The 17,964-nt window shown below is 49.9% G+C and overlaps 1 long non-coding RNA gene across 1 annotated transcript; it reads left to right on the forward strand.

Annotated features, from left to right (window-relative positions):
- Positions 1-805: 805 nt before the first annotated feature.
- Positions 806-13,140, forward strand: LOC138418383 (uncharacterized). Its single transcript, XR_011248532.1, has 3 exons — positions 806-1,267; positions 10,422-10,558; positions 12,649-13,140. It is a non-coding gene; the product is annotated as an uncharacterized lncRNA (long non-coding RNA).
- The last annotated feature ends 4,824 nt before the right edge of the window (positions 13,141-17,964 follow it).

Below are 17,964 nucleotides of genomic sequence, written 5' to 3' on the forward strand. Positions count from 1 at the left end.
GAAGTTCACTGGAAGGCCAAAGGCATGCACGTGGTTGCGTCTCACGGTATTGGAAGCAGGGCCTGGAAATCCAGGAGATCTCTTCCTCTTTATCTCCACCCCTGGCCCCTCGAGCTCCCCATCTGCACCCCTGCTTAGCCTGTGAACAAGACACACAGGACTGCTGGCCAAGATTCTGCCTCCTCTGTTCCAGCATCAGCTCTGACGACATCTCACAGGCCAGAGACGCTGACCAGCCTGGCGTGGCTCAGATGTCCAGCCCTCGTGCAACCAGTTCTGGCCTGCGGGCAGTGGGTGGGGCAGGGTCCCACCGACACAGCCTCCAGAAAGCAGCAGAGTCAGCAGTTGGCAAGAAACAAATGTGCCTTGAAACTTCCCTGGACAGGTGGTCCACAGCCCCCAGGCTGCCTCAGCCTGGGGATCACGGCTTAAGAACCGTGCTCACTCTCCCATGAACCTCGCCTCTAGGCCGGAGCGCCTCAAAGCCCATTTGGTGATTGATTGGCTGACCTCTGATCTTAAGTCCATCTCCAGCTGAGCTATTGATCGGGGCAAATCCTATCCCCTCTTGTCATCTCCTGTCTCCTTCAATTTAAAAACAAACCAAACTGAAATAAATAAACAAAACTTCACAAAGAGGCCAGGAGTGTGAAGGACACATAGATCTGGGAAATGGCTGGTCTGGGAAAGCAGCTACACTCATACACACACACTAGAACGTGTATTTTCTAAGACGCTGTGAGCAAGCTATATATCTTGGGCCCTTCAAAGTCTGATCCTTAGTAACTCATCGAAAGTGTTCTCTGGGGGGACTTTCTGAGTTCTGTGCGGGACAGATAGCGGCCGCCACAGAGGAAGTTGATTAGACTCCGGGAGATAAATCTTGTTGGCTTCCTTCCTCTCTGAGATGATTACAAGCAAAGTGCTCCCGCAGAACCCTGCGGGAACAAAGGCCCTGTGTCCTGCGAGGCCCCCCCACTTGACCCCTCATGCATTATGAATTGTGACCTTATGATCATTTCATGAAGCTCAGCACCCTGAAGCGGAGCCCTCTTGCCCAGCAGGCTGCTCCCCAACCCCGGCGTTGCCCCCGCCAGCTCCTGGGGACTAAGCTCCAGCCTAAACGCCAGCCAGGCCTTCTGCTGATGCTGCCCTGGCTAATGCCTGCGGATACAGGGTCCCTTTTCTACAAAGCTCTTCCGCTTCTCCTGGATAAGATGGCCCAGACCTGCGGGAGTCCAGACCTGCAGGAGGCCGGGTGCCCTAGGTGAGTAACAGACACAGGTTTTAGGAACAGAAGCTGCAGGCTTCAAACCTGCCCGATGCCCGCTTCCCAGCTTCCACTCAGGAGGCTACTTCCTTGCTCCCTGTCTTCAGTTCCTTGTCTGCAAAAGGGGGTGACGACAATAATGCTGATTTCACAGGAGTGGTGAGAGGCTCAGTGTGATCACATGTGTGAAGTGCTTGGCAGAGAGCCTGGCCCCAGGCAGCAGGGGAGAAACTCCAGCCAGAGCCACTGCAGAATCAGTGAAAATGTGGAGCCCTTGTTCAAAAGGCAGAAAACACCTTTTTCTCTTGTTCATCCTTCCCTCCTTCTGACTCAATCGGTCATGCTGTTCTTCATTTGCTATTTAATGACAGGCTCCCTCAGACAGAGGATGGCCACAGGATGAGTTGGTGGAGGGCAGTGGAGGTAACTAGGGGGTTGGGGAGGGGGGCAGTGAGCCAGTGACTCAAACTCATTCTGGGAAGCAAGGAGGTAGTGGCAGGCAGACCGATCAAGCCCCAGCACACGCACTGTTATCCTGTCACACATCGCTTACAAAACACACACATAAAGATAAAATTGTTAACAATTTTGAGAAGCCTCCTGCAAGCACTAAATCCCAAGCCCAGGCCCGTCTAAGTGCAGGACCATCTGCCTGGGAGGCCTGACTGCAGAGATGACTTCAGTTTATACATCACCCTGATTCTTGGATTCAAGAAGCCATTTATGGAATAAACACTTTTTGACCATTTGGGAGTAGCTACTAAAGCTGCGGTGCTGGAGAAGACTCTTGAGAGTCCCTTGGATAACAAAAAGATCAAACCAGTCAATCCTAAAGAAAACCAACCCTAAATATTCATTGGAAGGACTGATGCTGAGGCTGAAGTTCCAATATTTTGACCACCTGATGTGAAAAGCCCACTCTTGGAAAAGAGCAGGATGCTGGGCAAGATTGAGGGCAGGAGGAAAAGGGGGTAACAGAGGATGAGACGGTTGGGTGGCATCATTGACTCAGTGGGTATGAGTTTGAGCAAACTCCAGGAAACAGTGAAAGACAGGGAAGCCTGGTATGCTGCAGATCAGGGGGTTGCAGAGCTGGTCACCACTGAGTGACTGAAAGCTGCACATAGGCATACCACAGCCAGAAATTTCTCTCCTCTGTGTCTGCCCAACAGGGACGCCTCCATGCGTGACAGCTTGTGCTAGACTGCTCTTTGTAGCACTGCTCACAAGAGCCCTACGTGGAAATACGATAGCCAAACGGCCACCAACTGTACAATTCTTAAACTAACGTGGTCTTCCCAGGTGAAGGGAGCCGCGCGGAAGACTGAGAAGTATGACGACAGCAGGGCTGGATCTCAGACGTAACTGTGGGGACGACCTAGGGGGTTAAGGAAACGACGCAGGCCCCCCCAGGGCAGCCCCCCAGATCCTAGGTTTCCTTTGCCTTCTATCTCCTTACATGATTTCGTGACATTGAGACTATCTCTTGAGGACAATGGTGATGAAAGATACCCAGTGTGTTCAACCAGCCATTCAACATGGCGCTGAGGCATTCTCTTGGTGCTCTCAGTGGACCTAGTTTGACTCCAACTAACACTGGATGAGAACCTACTATGTGTTCAGTATTAGGGGACAAGGATGAGAATGTCCTTGTCCTCCAAGAGCTCAGGATCTGGGAGCTTCCCAAGCACTCCAGTGGTTAAGACTCCATTGTTCCACTACAGGGGGCGAGGGTTCAAACCTGGTCCAGAAACTAGGACACCTCGAGGCATGGCCAAAAAGTAATATAAATAACATTAAAAAAAATAAAATTAAAAAAAAAAAAGAGCCCGAGAGCTACAACACAGAAAATTCCAGGGGCTCAGAATCAGCTGGGCCTCAACCTACAATGGGCATACTGACATGCCAATACCAGCATCCTGTCATTTCTATTTATCATATGGAAACAGTCACTTGAGCGCCAAGCTCAGCTCCAAGACAGTTCACTGCAGAATTGTTTAAAACAGTGAAAAAAATTAAACCACAAGGTCCTACTGTGAAGCACAGGGCACACTGTGTTCTATATCTGTGATAAATCATGATGGAAAAGACTGTGACAAAGACCGTGTACAGACATGTAACTGAATCATTCTGCCACACAGCAGAAAGTAACACCACCTTGCGAATCAACGATACGTCAATAAAATGTTTTAAAAGGCTAAAATGGTGAAAATTTTAAAATAACCTACGTTTCCAATGATGAGAGACTGGACTAGAGAGGGATAAAGAAAATGAGAGACTACTGCAGAGCCACTGGAGGTCACGCTGGAGAAGACCGTGGACGTGCTCGCCAGGCCTGTGATGAGCAGAGACTGTACCTAACGTGCAAGCCCACAGGTGGGCCTGGAGAAGACCTACAACTCCCGGATCAGAGACAAAGGACTTGACCTCTTACTGTAGCAGGCTTCCTGGCCCAGGTCCCCCGGGGTGACGTGAGGGGGCCCCAGAGGGGGCCACACACACTGCCTATCCTCCCCTGCTGGGGAACCCCGAACTTAGGGCACCAGGGTCTCTTCTGGGGGGGCAGGCAGCCTGCTGACCTCGTCTTAGAGGGCGATTCTGTATTACACTGAGCAGAAACCAGTCTTGCCCTCTTGTTGAGGGGGAAGCACCACATCTAACCACCACTATACAAACATCCTTGAACAGAGGGTCCATGCTTCTGCCTGCAAACATGAAGAAACCTGAGAGGCCCACAGAGAACAGCTCCCAGTGACAGAGAAAAATGCAGGTCACTGCGAAACAGGTTACCAAACAGTCGCTCTTCACGATGTTGAGTAAACACACATGCAAGGTAGATGAGCCCTGAGAGTGGACTGGCAGAATATACTCACAAATAGCTTGGGGGTGTGTGTTTGTTTGTTTAATAATTATTCCCTGATAGCTCAGCTGGTCAAGAATCTGCCTGCAATGCAGGAGACCTGGTGGGTTTGATCTCTGGGTTGGGAAGATGCCCTTGAGAAGGGAAAGGCTACCCACTCCAGCATTCTGACCTGGAGAATTTCATGGGCTGTATAGTCCATGGGATTGCAGAGTCAGACACGACTGACTTTCATACACATTTATTTGGCTGTGCCAGGTCTTGAGGGCAGTGTGTGGGACCTTTAGTTGTAGCATGCAGGATCTTTTTTTTTTTTTAGTTGTGGCACACGGGATTTTTTTTAATTGCTTTACAATGCTGTGTTGGTTTCTGCTCTATCAGTCATAATTTTATATATATATATATATATATATATATATATATATATATATATATATATATATCTCCTCACTCTTGAACCTCCCCCGCCTCTGTCCATCCCACTTCTGCAGGTCATCACAGAGCACCAGGCTGGGCTCCCTGTGTTACACAGCAACTTAGCTGTAGCATGCAAAGTCTTAGTGGCAGCATGTGGGTCTAGCTCTCTGACCAGGGGTGGAACCCGAGCCCCCTGCATTGAGCATGGACTCAGCCACTGGACCACAGGGAAGCCCCAATATACTCACAGAGGGCTTCTCTCTGAGTATTTTAAAGTTTCTGTAATGAACAAATATTGGTTTTATATGCAGGAAAATACACCTAAAAATAGTTCTTATAGCTAAAAATAAACCGCTAGACCTTGCTATATGTTTACAAAATGCCAAACCCTGTTCTAAGCATATGACATGCATCGCCTCATTCAATCCTCACAACAAACCGTGAGGCAGACACTGTTTATTGTCCCCATTTTCCAGATAAAGCAAACTGAGACCTGGAGAAGTCACACAGTGGGAGATCAGTATAACTAGGATTCTGGACCTGAGTAGAGTGGCCACAGACTTCATACTCTTAAAACCACTTTCCTATATGCCTGGAATAAAGGCTTATTAGTAAGAGGAAACGCTCTCTTAGCAGCGGCCCTTGTATTCATAGATGTAATGATAAATCTAAAAACAGAGACAGGAATTATTTTCTCTCCCCGCGGAAAGTTAAATTAATCTAAAAGCAACCGCAGTTGGACAGGAAGACGGTGTGCTGTCGCTTCAGCCGTGCCCGACTCTCTGCGACCCCGTGGACCGTAGCCCACCAGGCTCCTCTGTCCACGGGCTTCTCCAGGCAAGAACACTGGAGTGGGTTGCCATGCCCTCTTCCAGGAGATCTCCCCAACCCAGGGATCGAATTCATGTCCTCCCTGTCTCCTGCATTGCAGGAGGATTCTTTACCCACTGAAGCCACCTGGGAAGCCCAAGAACACCGTGTAATAACATGCAAATGCTTATGATTGAGTCAAAAAGGCAGAATATATAATTTATGCAGAGCAATTCTGCACATTTGAAGAAAACAAAGACACACACATATATTCAGAGGAGGAGGAAAGCACTAGAACACGGTACCCAAAGATGTCACCATGCTTGCTTCAGGGGAGAGTCCTCAGGGGTAGGTTTTCCTCCTTTTCCTGAATTTTCTTTTACAATGAAAGGTGTTATAAAAATTTAAGAAGCAAGACAAAACACCAACGAAGCTAATCTCAGACCATGAGGGCTAATTCAGACTGTCAAGTTCAACCCAGCCATAGTTTATGAACTGGCTGCCAGCTGGCCTAATCTGCCTGAAGAATGTTTTACTTGGCTGAATCCTTGTTTAAACAAATATTCATTGCTTTCTGTCACTATAAAGTAGGGAGATTTCACACCAAATTCAGCTTTCTCTGAATGTCTGCCTCCCTATGACACAACAATTCCACCCCTGTAATTTGATGGAAATGTGTTCGTCTGTACCCCCAAAAGGCTCAAATTAAAATGTTCACAGCAGCTCTATTATTATTAGCCTCACGCACACAAAACCGCCCAAATGCCCATCACAGCACAATGACCCAATCGATTGTGGTACATTCATATCATGAAATACGGTATAGAAGTTGCTAGTGAATGGTTTTCAGCTGAGCCCCAAACTTGTCTGGATTTCAGACATAATGTGGGGTAAAGAAGTCAGACACAGAAGTACACCTTGGGGACTTCCCTGGCAGTCTAGTGGTTAAGACTCGGTGTTTCCAACGCCCGGGGTGCAGGTTCAAGCCCTGGTTGGGGAGCTAAAATCCCACATGCCTAGCAGCCAAAAACACCAACACATGAAAGAAACAATATTGGAACAAGTTCAGTAAAGACTTTGAAACTGGTCCACATTTTAAAAACAAAACAGGAAGTATACCCTGGATATAAAGAGTTGGTACTATGCAAACCAGCAGAGCTGATGGCCAGGGTTAGACGCTGGGACAGTGGCCCCCTCTGGGGGTGCGGGATGGGCAGACACCAAGGCAGTGATGCTGGGGGTTGGGAGGAAAGTGGGATTTCAGGGCAGGTGCGTCCTGCTTCTGATGTGGGGGCGGAACTGTGTTCAGTCCTCAAAGGCCCATCTAGCTGGACACTTGAACACCTTTCGCGGAGCATGAATGTTGTGTGTTAATGTGGAAAACTTTAAAATGACAAAAGCAAATACAGTAAAATCTGAACACGAGACAAAACACAATGCTCTGGTTTCTCTGGACAAATGAACAGCCCTAGAAAGATGAGCCCTCATTCCCATGCAGTCAGCCGGGGTGCGACCCCCCTAACTGCCTCAGCCACCCCTCGCGGACTCTGAGAACCTCTCACTTCTGAGGTGAAGGAGCTGAGACTCGGAAGCAGCCTACTGAGGTCACACACCAATGCAGATGGGAGACTGGCGGCTGGGACTCCGGTCTCATCAGGACATCATCCCATGCAGGATAGGTTAACTGCATCTGAGCAGGAAGGAGGCCATGCCGCTATTGAGGTTAACACTGTATTTGGGCTAGGAGTGCAGGACAGAGGCCAGCAGTCCGAACTGACTGGAAGAAGACAGTGCTTCAAGTGTGGCAACTCTCAATTTTTCTCTCAGTTTTAAAAAAATTGCGGAAAGGGTACTGAGCGCCTTGTGAGGCCCTACCTGAGGGGTAACTCGGCTGGGAGCTGGAGCATTAGGAACCCACCCCAGGATCCAGGGGACCTGTGGGCGTCAATGCAGGCAGGTGTCCCGTGGGCCATAAAGATCACTGTGACACAGAGATGGAGTCTTGGGGTCAGATCCTTCCCCAACCTGTATCCACATATTGCCAGCAATCCCATGGGGCAACTTCCAGGAGAAGGAAAATGGGGCTTAAAATCTTCTCCCCAGGACTTCCCTGGTAGCTCAGCGGTAAAGAATCTGCCTGCCAGTGCAAGAGACATGGATTCAATCCCTAATCTCGGAAGATTCCACATGCTGTGGAGCAATGAAGCCCATGGCCACAACTACTAAGCCTGTCCTCTAGAGCCCGGGGTTGCAACTACTGAGCTCACTCGCCACGACTGCTGAAGCCCACGTGCCCGAGAGCCTGTGCTCAGCAGCAAGAGAAGCCACTGCAATGAGAAGCCCGAGCTCTGAGACTAGACAGAAGTCCCCGCTCACAGGAACTAGAGACAACCCCAAGCAGCAATGAAGATACCCAGCACAGCCAAAAATAAATTAAAAAAAAAAAAATCCATGTTTCCACTGTAAGGGAGTCGGGTTCAATCCCTGATTAGGGAACTAAGATCCTACATGCCGCTCAGCGTGGCAAAAAAATAAAACAAAAATCTTCTCTCCAACCTGATGCCTGAACGTCCAGTACGAAAGCCTCCATCCGTGTCAGCCCCTGGAAGGACACTCTTTGCTGCTCTCGGACCTGGGCCCTCCCCCTGGAGGAAGGTGCAGAGAGCAAGTATTCTATGGTAGGGGCCAGACACCTGGGATCCAGGGGCAGGAAGGACACGGGGCCCCTCCATGAACCCCTTAGGGGAGGTCCTCATCCTCCAGAGAGGTCACTGGATGGACAGAGAATTATAACAGAGCCGTGGACAGATCTCCCGGCACATAAGTGGGAAGAGAGTTCAAGTGGCTTAGCTTCACTAAGCCTCTGTTCCCTTGTCTGCAAAGTGGGGCTAACAACGAGTGACCTCTGAAGAGGACTGGCGTGAAGACAGATGAGAAAGTCAGGTCAACCACTAAGCACGGTGCCTGGCAGGCAGTAGGTGCTTAATAAATGCCAGCTGGGGAGGACGAGCCTGGCCTGGGAATTCTCACCAGCTGAGCAGGAAACCGAATCCCCCTAAAACCAAATTCCCTTACCCATTCATGATTAATCTCTGTATCTGAAACATTACTCCCTTTCTTGTCCCCTTTGACCTTAATTCTGTGCTAACTGAACACTAATCGCCTAGAATCAGATGACTCAGATTGCTGTTGTCGATAACATCGACAACGTACTAAAAACACTACATAGATATCATCATAAATGTATAAACTCGGGTTGTTTATCCAGGGCAAAATGAACTCACAGGACCCCCACCCCCCAGCCAGGAATCACCTGGCCAGAGAATCATAAACCAGAGATATCCTGATTCCCAAAGCTATGATTAAGTAAATGTCACAGAAATGTCACAATTCAGTTTAGTCGCTCAGTCCTGTCTGACTCTTTGCGACCCCATGGACCGCAGCACACCAGCCTTCTCTGTCCATCACCAACTCCCGGAATTTACTCAAATTCATGTCCATTGAGTTGGTAATGCCATCCAAACATCTCATTCTCTGTCTCCCCCTTTTCCTCCCACGTTCAATCTTTCCCAGCATCAGGGTCTTTTCAAATGAGTCAGTTCTTCGCATCAGGTGGCCAAAGTATTGGAATTTCAGCCTCAGCATCAGTCCTTCCAATGAACATTCAGGACGGATTTCCTTTAGGATGCACTGATTGGATCTCCTTGCTGTTCAAGGGACTCTCAAGAGTCTTCTCCAACACCACAGTTCAAGAGCATCAATTCTTCGGCGCTTAGCCTTCTTCACAGTCCAACTCTCACATCCATACATGACTACTGGAAAAACCATAGCTTTGACTAGACAGACCTCTGTTGGCAAAGTAACATCTCTGCTTTTTAATATGCTGTCTAGGTTGGGCATAGCTTTTCTTCCAAGGAGCAAGTGTCTTTTAATTTCATGGCTGTAGTCACCATCTGCAGTGATTTTGGAGCCCCCCAAAATAAAGTCTCTCACTGTTTCCACTGTCTCCCATCTATTCGTCATGAAGTGATGGGGCCAGATGCCAAGATCTTAGTTGTCTGAATGTTGAGTTTTAAGCAAACTTTTTCACTCTCCTCTTTCACTTTCATCAAGAGGCTCTTTAGTTCTTCACTTTCTGCCATAAGGGTAGTGTCATCTGCATATCTGAGGTTATTGATATTTCTCCTGACAATCTTGATTCCAGCTTGTGCTTCATCCAGCCCAATGTTTCTCATGATGTACTCTGCATATAAGTTAAATAAGCAGGGTGACAATATATAGCCTTGACGTACTCCTTTCTCGATTTGGAATCAGTCTGTTGTTCCATGTCCTGTTCTAACTGTTGCTTCTTGACCTTCATACAGGTTTCTCAAGAGGCAGGTCAGATGGTCAGTATTCCCATCTCTTTAAGAATTTTCCACAGTTTGTTGTGATGAAACGTCACAAGATGATAATTAAGCCCAGCTTCTTTGTTCTTTGACCTTAAAACACACCCAATTCAAACACCAAGTCTCACCGGATCTGAGGCTCGTCTCCAGTCCCTCGCTGGGCATCGTGCAATAAATATACCTTACTCTGCTGCAGACTGTCGATGCCAGGGTTTGGTTTTCTGTGCCTCAGGCACGTGAGCCCTTTGCTGGCTTACAAGCGGTGGTTTAGTCACTAAGTCATGTCTGACTCCTGTGACCTGTAGCCTGGCCTCTGTCCATGGGATTTCCCAGGCAAGATTACTGGAGTGGACTGCCATTTCCTTCTCCAGGGGATCTTTCTGACCCAGGTCTCCTGCCTTGCAGGCAGTTTCTTTACAAACTGAACCACCTGGGAAGCCCTAGGCTTATAAATATTATGGGTCAAAGGCTGGCAACTGGCTTTGCCCTCATCCCTACCAGCTGGAACCAATCCCCTGGCCTGTAACAAGGGCTGGAACCTTGCTGTTTATCTCCCTGGTGCGCCCCCAGCACCTAGGATACTGTCTGCACAAGGCTGACAGTCGGTATTTGGTGACTGGATGAATGAATGCACCTAATTTTAAGGCTAACTCAAATGCCCTCTCCTCTCTGGCAGGTTCCTGCCCTGGGCTCCTGGGCCCTCACACCCCGACACCAGGGTGGACTCAGCCTCAAGACAGCCTGTCTTCTCATCAGTCAATACTCTCAGGAATGAATACATGAATGGAAAGAGTTACGAGAGTGAAGGAGAAGGTGAGTGATTAGCTGATAACCTGACGTGCTGAGCCTCTGGCTCCTTCCTTCCTGGTTCCTCACTTGGTTCAGGATGCAGAGAAAACACCCAGGCAGGTCCTCTCCATGCCTCTCAGCTTGGTGGGGATTGTTCCGGCTTAGAGGGCCCTTCTAAAAAGCGAACAGGAGGCGCTCTTTCCTGGGCCCAACAGGTGGGGCACCCCGGGGGTGGGGGGAGAAAGACTGAGAGGGTATCAGCAAAGGGTTCATTATCCTTACCAAGAAGCTCCTAAACTGTAGGCTATGGGTGGAGTCCTAACAAGAAGTCTGCAATCCTCTAGGAAACAGAATTTTTAAATGCCTCCAAAGTATATTTGCTCTTCCACAAAGTCATGTCAACGAAGTTTTAAGGAATAAAACACATGGTTCCTTACCACTGGTGTCTTAAATCTGCAGTGGCTTTTTGTCCTTGGGCATTTTCTGTATCATTTCATGATGGAAGGCATGGGTAGAAGGCTCTATCCAGGAGCTCACCCACGCACTGCAGATTCCCGCAAAGCTGGCCCCCAGCCCCTCTGGCACGGACCCAGGACGCCCTGTTTGCACTTTGCAAGTCAGCTGCTCAATCACTCGTAGGTGATTGGACCAGGAGTGGTCACCTGATTTCATCTGGGCCAATCAGGTTCTCCCCCTGAGCATATGCTTACCATATTGTGCCTCAGATTTGCAATTCATAATTTTAGGCACTGGGGGCAGCTATAGGCCACGTGGGCAGAGGAGAGTAAGTAGATTGGCAGTGAGAGGGTTGAGAAGGGATGCATCTGGTTCCGACTCTCTCCTGAGGCACTGCTGCCCTTGGTCACTTCCAATAAATTTCCTTCATTTCCTGTTGGGAGCCAGATGGCTCCCAACAGCTCCAACACCTGCACTCACTCTTTCTACACCTGCCTGAGGCAGGGGGCTTGCATTTGAAAGGGTTCGGAACTAATGGTCTAGGCTGCATAGAACCGCAAACTTCTGTCATTAAAATAATTATATGTTAAGGCAACATCAGAGGAGATCTGGCTTCTCTTCAAAATAAGATTTTTGAAAAATAAACTAGGAAAGGGCAGATTTATCCTTCCTTCTGAAGATCGTGTTTCATTTGCTTCTTTGTTTTGAAAAGTCAACCAGCAGCTTCCTTTAATTGGGCAGGTATCTCTAATAAAACCTCAAGAGCAGCTGGGTCCTTGCGGCCCCTCCAATTTGCCAGTGGATCTTGTTACTTATTCAAGGTGCTTATGTTCGGAAAGAATCTGAGACCCTGTAACAGAGATCTTGGAAGGGGTGGTGAGGCGGAAGAAGGTGGGGGCCAGACAGATGTCAGGATGGGTGAACTGTGGTCAGCAGTTTGCTACGGGACCCTGGAGGGCCTTCTCAGGCTCTGCACCTCTTTTGTGAAATGAGGGACTGGACTCAGAGGTACTCAGCTCGCTTCCCATGGGGCTCTGTAGACCCAGGGAGGACTATCCTCAAGCTTGTCGTGGGCACCCACAGGCAGCCCTCACCCCCTCACAAACAGCCTGGAGGACCAAAGGGCAAAGAGCCCTGCCTTGGGTCCTGCCCCCAAGATGCCCCTTGCTCACCAAAGCCATGACCTGTGCCCACTTATGAAGGAAGCTGTCCCCATCACTCCCTAGACAACCTAGAGCTTTTAAAATGTAGATTAATTCCAAACCATTGAAACTGAGAAATTTCACACAAAATCTAGCTTTTTGACTCTTGAAATATGTTGATGATCTGTGAACTGTGGTGAAGTTTGCTGAGCTAGGTGGGGCTGTCACTTTGGAGGAAGCACCTGCTCTGCACAGCCCCCTAGTCCCCACAGGGCATGCGGGGACGGGGGCAGTGAATTGCCTGGGACATGGGCCTTCCAGTTTTAAACCTGGACCATCCTGGGGTAAACGGGGCTGGTTGATCACCATGGTCCCCACCCAGACCATTTGCTCACTTTTGGTCCCTCTGGCCCCAGCATCATAGTTTGGGACCTTGTTAATAATATACTTGGGGAAAAAAAGTGAAAGTGTTAATCGCTCAATCATGTCTGACTCTTTGCAACTGACTCTTCACAGACTATAGCCCACCAGACTCCTCTGTCCATGGAATTCTCCAGACAAGAATACTGGCGTGGGTAGCCATTCCCTTCTGCAGGGACTCTTCCTGGTCCAAGTATCAGACCCAGGCCCCCGGCATTGCAGGCAGATTCTTTCCCATCACATGTTAATGACATGCCTCCCCATTTCTTTTGCCACTCCAGCCCCTGACTCCCCTTTGCCTTTATCATGTGATGTCCGCACCTGTCCTTGACCACCAACACCTGCGTTTCTCTGTCTGGCAGCTTTCTTTTGCTAGGACCCACTTTATCCACCTTTAAAGCTGGCCCACCAGATAGAGTGAAGGCAACCCTGAGCCAATGCCTGAGCCTGGGTAGGAAGACGCTCAGGTGCATCCTGGGAGCAGCCTGGTCACAACCCCTCCCGTCACTGGCTCCTTCCCCTCCCTGTCTCACCCTCACTCTCCTGATCACTATCCAAGACCATCTGAATAAACCCCTTGCACTTGAATCCTTGCTTCGGGTTCTCTTGGTTTGAGAACCCAAACTAAACCAGCCACAGTCTCCAGCACAGAGTCCAGCAGCAGGGACACTCAAAAACCATTTTTGTACAAACCACAGAAGAAGCAGTTTCCCCAGGGCTTGTGAAGCCTTCCTGCTGTGCAAGAGGCAGTGCACTGTGGCCTAAGAGCAGAGCTTTGGAGTCAGACCTGGATTCTAGTTGCACTTGTGTCCCTTATTACCCACTCTGAACCTCAGTACCCGCATCTGTGAAATGAAGATAATCACCACTCACCCCAAAGGGTGCTTATAAGAATGAGCCGGGTAAGGCAGGAATACTCATTGCACTGTCTGCATGAGGCGCCTGTGTGCTCAGTTGCTCAGTGGGGTCCGACTCCTTGTGACCCCATGGACTGCAGCCCACTGGGCTCCTCTGTCCATGGAATTCTCCAGGCAGGAACACTGGAGCGGGTTGTCATTTCCCATTCCAGGGCATTTTCCTGACCCAGGGGTCAAACCCACATCCCCGGCGTCTCCTGCATTGCAGGCAGATTTCTTTTACTGCTGAGCCACCAGGGAAGTCCAAAAACCAACCATGCTGCTGCTAAGTCACTTCAGTTGTGTCCGACTCTGTGCGACCCCATAGACGGCAGCCCACCAGGCTCCCTCGTCCCTGGGATTCTCCAGGCAAGAACACTGGAGTGGGTTGCCATTTCCTTCTCCAATGCATGAAAGTGAAAAGTGAAAGTGAAGTCGCTCAGTCGTGTCCAACCCTCAGTAACCCCATGCACTGCAGCCCACCAGGCTGCTTCGTCCATGGGATTTTCATAGACAACAGTAAATGCAGTGTGGCCACATGTGACTTAAGGCTGTAGTCTGCCAATCCCTGCCTCAGAGTACAGAAATTAAGTCTGCTCATGTAAAATATACAGTAAGACAAATAATGAATTAGGGCCTAAAAGAAAGGTATAGAATCTTCTAGTCCTTTAGGAAAACCATCCTATAATGCCTGGAAAGTATTGTCTACTTTAGCTATATCTACACAGTCTCATTCATTTCTTACCCAAATGTGGTACTGACCCAATGGTGTGTGTCCCATCGGCATTCCTGGTGTCTCGATCTACCCCAACCCACAGGACCCGAAGTGGTCCTGTAATGAGGCTGTCAGCACCCTGAGGGACTGATTTCTAGGCACCCAGGCCCATGCTACCTTGGGACACAAGAGGCTGATGTAGCCACACCAGGATGAGCCAGATTCATCTTCAGTGAGAGTGCCTGATGGACAAGCTGTGTGAACTGACTCAGAGTAAACACCTCCCCGTGGTCAGTGCAGAAGCAGAGATCTAAGAGCAACCCACGGAACATCCAGAACAGATTCTGGATGTCAGGGAGAGAGCCAGGCAGAGGAGTGAAGGTTTTACAGCCCAGCTCTGGAGGCCCACATTATGAATCTCCAGCAGGGGACAGCTAGACGTCAAGTGTGGACAGCTGGACCACACTCAAAAAGCACACTCAAAGCAAAGCACATTTAGAATGTGGACGAACCACCACCATGGTTGGTGATGGAGACGCTGTCCCTGTGTCTCCGTGGCTGGCAGGCCTCCCCCATCCTTTATATCCCAGCTAAGGTGGCTTTAGCGACGCTCCCAGTGCTCACATGACTTTCCTACCAAGAGATCCTGCATTTGTAGTGAGTGCCCACTGTTTCGTGCAAAGCTTGGGAATCCCAAGACCTCACTTCTGACACCAACTGCACGTGGGAGTCCCCAAGATCACCCTTCAGTTTCATAATTCAGGACTCACAGAATTCAGAAAAGCCATTTTACTTGTGGTTACAATTTTCTGCAGTGTTCAGCAAAGGGCAGAGTCCGGGAGAGACCAGGCATGACCAGGCGCAAGCACCCCACTGCCCCTCCCAAGGCAGTCGGGTGGACAGCACTTAGTTCTCCCAGCACTCATGTGACCACATGCTCAGAAATACTGCCAAGCAAAGAAGCTCACCCAGCATTGACTTCCAGAGTTTTTATCAGGGTTCAGGCACGTGGACTTGGCTGACCACATACAAGATTGATTGCAACCTACAACCTCTCCAGAGGCTGAGTCCAAGGCCCCCCTCCAGAAGTCACATTGTCGGCACAGACCATTCATTGTGGCTCCAGGTAAACACTTTTGGGCAGGATATTCCTAAGGTGACTCCCAGAACTAGTCAAATCAGGCAAGGTTAATCCCTGACTGCTGGATGTTATAACAAATCACCACAAAGGCAGGGGCTTCAAATGTTGCAAATTATCCTGTTACAGTTCAGTGGGTCAGAGTTCCGAGATGAGTCTCATCGGGCAAAAAGCAAGGTGTCAGCAGAGGGGTTCCTCCTGGAGGCCCCAGGGGAGAGTCCACGCCTTGCCGCTCCCACCCCCCGGGAAAGCTCGCACTCCCTGGCTGCGGGCTGCATGGCTCCAATCTTTTGCTCCCATCACCACACCTCTTCTGTGATCAAAGATCCAGCTGCCTCCCTCTGAGAGGAACGTGTGTGATTACATCAGCGCACCTGGATAATCCAGGGTCACACGCCCCACGTCAAGGGTCTTAATCTCACCCACAGAGTCCCTTTGGCCTTCATGAATAATCCTTGCAGATTCCAAGGATTAAGATCTGAACATTTTAGGAGGCTCTTTGCATCAGCCACCATTCTCCCCAACACGCCCAGATCTTCCCTGGGCCACGCCTCTGCAGCCTTCTGATTTCAGCTTAAACTCTATCAATCAAAGGAGTATTTTTAGGATCCCTCTGTTGAAAGGGGCTCCGGCACCTCTGCCATCCACAGCTCCGTCCTTAGTAGCCCCTCCTTCCTCTTGCTTCTTTCCTTCCTGGAAGTAACTGTAATGACACAGAGTATTTACCTATTTTATTTTCTCATACTCTCTGCCTCTGTGTCGTTGACTTCTGCTAGCCCAGCACCCAGCACCCAGCCTGGCACATAGTATGAGCACAATAACTGTTTGTTACATGAATAGATGAGTTGGCAGTTTGTCTTTGAATGGACTCACAAAGCTTTCAGCTGACTGAAAGGCCCTGTGATAACACAGTCGATGGGGAGGAATTTGAGGCTGGAGAGTCCCGAGGTTGACTTCCAGATTTCTCTGTGATTTCTCTACTCTTAGCTTCCCTGAGCCTCCATGGGCAGACAGTCCTCTCCATGTAACGTATGCAGTGAACACCCACGACCCACTCAGCACATGTGAGGTGTGCAGTCAGCACTGGTTCCAGTCCCACAGGAGCAGCATCGGCACCAAGTAGGGCCTTCAAGAATTTCAAGATTCTTGGGTCCCACCCAGACCCACTGGACCAGAAATGCTAGGGGTGGGCCTGGGGATCTTTAACATGCCCTCCAGGGGGTTCTTTGCATGCCCACGTGTCAGAACTCCTGGGGGCCACGTTAGGTCTCTGCATTGCACGTGTTTTTAATTTCATCTCTGTTCGGCTGTGCTGGGACTTTGCTGTTGCGCGCTGTAGCAGGGGTTGCTCTCTGGGCGTGGTGCGCCAGCTTCTTGCCGCAGTGTCTTCTCTCGTTGTCGAGCACAACTCTCAGCACAGGGCTCAGTACCTGCGGCCCCGGGGCTCTGGAGTACTCAGGCTTCAGTAGTTGGGGCCCGTGGGCTTAGCTGTTCCGCAGCCAGTGGGATCTTCCCAGACGAGGCTCGAACTGTGTTTCCTACACTGGCAGGTGGATTCTTTACCACTGAGCCACCAGGGAAGCAAGCGCTGCGTGTGTTAGTACCTTCTGATCATGACGTGGTGACTAACATGAATGACTGTTCCTCCGGGTGTCCCTAAATCACCACGTGAATTGCCTGGGGAGACTGACCGAACCCCAGGGACACTGAGAGAAGTGGAAGCAGAGGGACCGCCCCATGGCCACACAGCTTGTCCCTGGCACAACCAGAGTCAGAGTCAGGACGGCCGCTCCCGACCCTCTCTTCTCTGCCCAGCGCCCCTCTCAGTGACGCTTAGGGGTGGAGCAAGCAGATGCTTTGGGCATTTTGACTTTTCTTACTTTAGTGGGTGTGCTGATTCTCAAAGCCCCCTGGGTGAAGGGAACCTGATTTCATGTGAGAAAGTGCAGACTTGGGGGTCAGACACTCAGCCTTTCAAGGGCCGGCTCCATCACTGCTGGCTGCGTGACCCCACCCCCAGGGCCGGGCTCATGAAGGATAGGGGCATTGGGTTAACACCTGGCACCTGAAGGCCAAGGGGCCCAGGTCATCCCAGGCCGAAATCACCCCGACACCAGAGCTCAGGAGCAGTGCTTAAGAGGGGAACCCGAGGACCCCGCGACTCCGACTACTGGAATTAACTTTTTCCTTTTTTGAACTGAAATAAAATGTGAATCATGAATAATTAAACAGCTGTCTTGTTCGATCCTTAGGGTAGATTCCCAGGGACTCCCAGAGCATTTGGGTGTGTCAGGATGGGGGTGGTCATTGCCAGGGGTCCGCAAGGGTGGGTCGTCTCTGATGAGGGTCCCTGAGGGGGACATTTGCTACAGGGAGCACCTGTGCCTTCTCCCCCCTGACCTGGAGCCCCTACCCCTGCACCTCTCACCCTCTCCTTTCAGGTTTGTTAAAGACTCTTTTGACTTCAGTACAAATAACTAGTGAAGTCATCAGGCTGATCTTTAGAGAAGCTGACATACAAACCATCTCAACCATCCTCAGCTTTTATGTCACAAAAGCCTCATCAACACAAGCTCTGAAAGGTTTCCCACATTTCTTCCAGCACAGTGCTGAGACTTCATGGCAAAGACAGGAACCCCATCCACCAGGCACCCACTGAGGCC

The sequence above is a fragment of the Ovis canadensis genome, chromosome 14, assembly GCF_042477335.2.
Source record: "Ovis canadensis isolate MfBH-ARS-UI-01 breed Bighorn chromosome 14, ARS-UI_OviCan_v2, whole genome shotgun sequence".
Classification (NCBI taxonomy): Eukaryota; Metazoa; Chordata; class Mammalia; order Artiodactyla; family Bovidae; genus Ovis; species Ovis canadensis.